Here is a 2,716-nt window from a genome sequence, read left to right on the forward strand (position 1 = left end):
CCCCCTTCTCCTTCTCCCCTCTCCCTCTCCCCTCTCCTTCTCCACTCTCCCTCTCCCTCTCTCCCGTCTCTCTTTCCCTCTCTCTACCTCTCCCCCTTCTCCTTCTCCCCTCTCCCTCTCCCATCTCCTTCTCCACTCTCCTCTCCTCTCTCCGTCTCTCTTTCTCTCTCCTCTCTCTCCCTTCTCTCTCTCCTCTCCTTCTTTCCCCTTTCTCTCCCCTTCCCTCCCCTCCCCTTCTTTCTCACTTCCCTCTCTCTCCCCTTCTTTCTCCCTCTCGCTCCCTCTCTCGCTTATTGGGAAGTAATACCTAACATACTATATATATATATATAATATATATATATATATGTATATATATATGTATGTATATTATTATATATGTATATATGTATATATGTATACAATGGGTGTAGGCCAACTGGGATGTTACCTAGCTATTGATGATACTACGTACATGCTCTGATAGAATAATGTACGTCTACGTCTTGTTGCGGATACAGTGAGGTCAAAGCTACCTGCACATGCCAGAAGTAAGTGTTTTCTAGCAATAGAGAGCGACGTCTTCATATCATAACCATGATAATAACGATCGACATGCAAATTAAGACGCAATAATGCAAACACGCCGACTACTGCGGTATATATAATAAGAATAGGGGGCAGCACCGTACAGTACTTATACATAACCTTACAGCGCTTATCTAACCAGTGCGGTACTATGCGGATTGAATAATAGCAAGTTTGTTTCCTACTGATACAGGGCAATGCAATGTTATTATGGTACAGTAGTAAGTATAGACCGAGTCATGGGATCTGGTGCTAGGTGTTGACTTGACGTGTGCAGAGCATGTCTAGCAAGGGAATGTTGCCTTGCATATTTAGGTAAGAGTAAATTGTTTCAATTATCACTAGTACGATTCTTGTTTGGTGCTCTGATGACCTGTTTCCATCTCTCACACTATGAGTTGATATGTGTGCGTGCGTGTTCTTGAATGTGAAAAAGTTGCCNCGTGTGTCGTGTGCGTGTGCGTGTGCGTGTGCGTGTGCGTGTGCGTGTGCGTGTGCGTGTGCGTGTGCGTGTGTGTGTGTGTGTGTGTGTGTGTTCTTGAATGTAGGACACATATAAGGACCTAGGACATATATGAAAGTAAAGTGCTTCCTCCGTTTGTCATATTTAGCGCGCGTAAGTGTGTTCGGTCAGGTTCACGAGCGCATGCGTGCGCGCGCGCGTGAGTGGGTGAGTGTGTGTTTGTGTACGCGCGTGCGTGAGTGGGTGAGTGGGCGTGATTGTGTGGCTTATGCTTGTGCGAGCGTGTGCATGTGCGCGTATGCTAATGCATGGTGTGCCCCTTGCTTGTTTTTTATTTGTGAGGAAATAATCTTTATTAAACAGTGTTAAACAGTAATGATGTCCAATTTTGATGACAAGTAATTAATAATAACTATGGGGGATTGATCACAGTTTTGATATCGGTTAGGGAAGGAAGGAACCCATGTACAGTTTATTTTCACAACATTCAAATAAACCCGTTCTACGTACAGGTGCTCTAAAATATATTATTTTATAGTGTATTACAGCTGTGTTTATAGGAAAACCAAAAGCGACTACGACATATTTTATTTTACCAAGCAAGTGTACGTCCATGTATTTATAACGAGTATCATTTCGATTAAACAGTTTCGAACGGCTGTATAATAATTATACATAACCTCGCAATATTCGACATACTGCGCGGTTCTATCCATCACGGCTAATCTCCGAGGAAAGAAATGCACGCGCATTTCTGTTTCGTTTAACAAGTAAAACTTCTCACGATAGATACTATGTAGTCTAGAATTTAATTTGTTGCTAACATTAATCTTGAGCAATAGAGGTCGCTATAGTAGCTAGTATGACGTGAAGCTATACATATACCAGCAGACTGCACGTACTCGGGTCACTTTCCCGCCAATTCTACCAGACGAGCTTCTATTGTAAGTACACTTCTATCGGTATCTGTACTGTACGTCGACGCAGACGGGTTATAGCTAGCCAGGGGATACATACGTGTGATAACATAACTTCTTACTACAGCAATACGGTTCGATTAAGATTTTACAAGATATATATAGCTTGAAAAGGAAATACAAATCTCTTCTTTCTTTGTAAACGCTTGTTCGTTTATGATTTGACAAGATATAGAGTTTAATATTATCGTTTTTAGTTCATCTATGTTTGCTTCAATTCATCAATTTCGTCAATTGTTCGTCGTCGCATTTTCTTGTTTTCAGTATGGACAGTGGCTGCCCGAGAAGTACTATACGTCAGCTTCATAACACGAGTAAGTAAGAGAAAATCACGTGATAAAAATGGCTTCATTCGTTACAGTACACTCGAATTATTAAAGGTCGGAGATAAAACACTTACGTACGCACACGCACGAAAGAAAGCACGTACGAACACGAACACGCACGCACGCACGCACGCGCGCACGAACGCACGCACACACACGTGCGCGCGCAGACACACGGAGTCACACAAACACTCACACTCACACACATTCTCATACATACATACACACGCGCGCACGCACGCACACACACACGCACGCGCGCACACAAACACACACGCACACACACACACACACACGCGCGCACAGACACACGGAGTTACACAAACACTCACACTCACACACATTCTCATACATACATACACACGCGCGCACGCACGCACGCA

At 43.4% G+C, this 2,716-nt stretch overlaps 1 long non-coding RNA gene across 1 annotated transcript in view; it reads left to right on the forward strand.

Annotated features, from left to right (window-relative positions):
• The first annotated feature begins 1,917 nt into the window (after window positions 1-1,917).
• LOC106817528 overlaps window positions 1,918-2,716 on the forward strand; it is a 9,066-nt gene continuing 8,267 nt past the window's right edge. Inside the window, exons 1-2 of the long non-coding RNA XR_001395071.1 lie at window positions 1,918-1,974; window positions 2,272-2,321. This is a non-coding gene — a long non-coding RNA (uncharacterized LOC106817528). The remainder of the gene's footprint in view (window positions 1,975-2,271; window positions 2,322-2,716) is intronic.

This window comes from Priapulus caudatus, unplaced genomic scaffold, assembly GCF_000485595.1.
Source record: "Priapulus caudatus unplaced genomic scaffold, Priapulus_caudatus-5.0.1 Scaffold1756, whole genome shotgun sequence".
Taxonomy (NCBI): domain Eukaryota; kingdom Metazoa; phylum Priapulida; class Priapulimorpha; order Priapulimorphida; family Priapulidae; genus Priapulus; species Priapulus caudatus.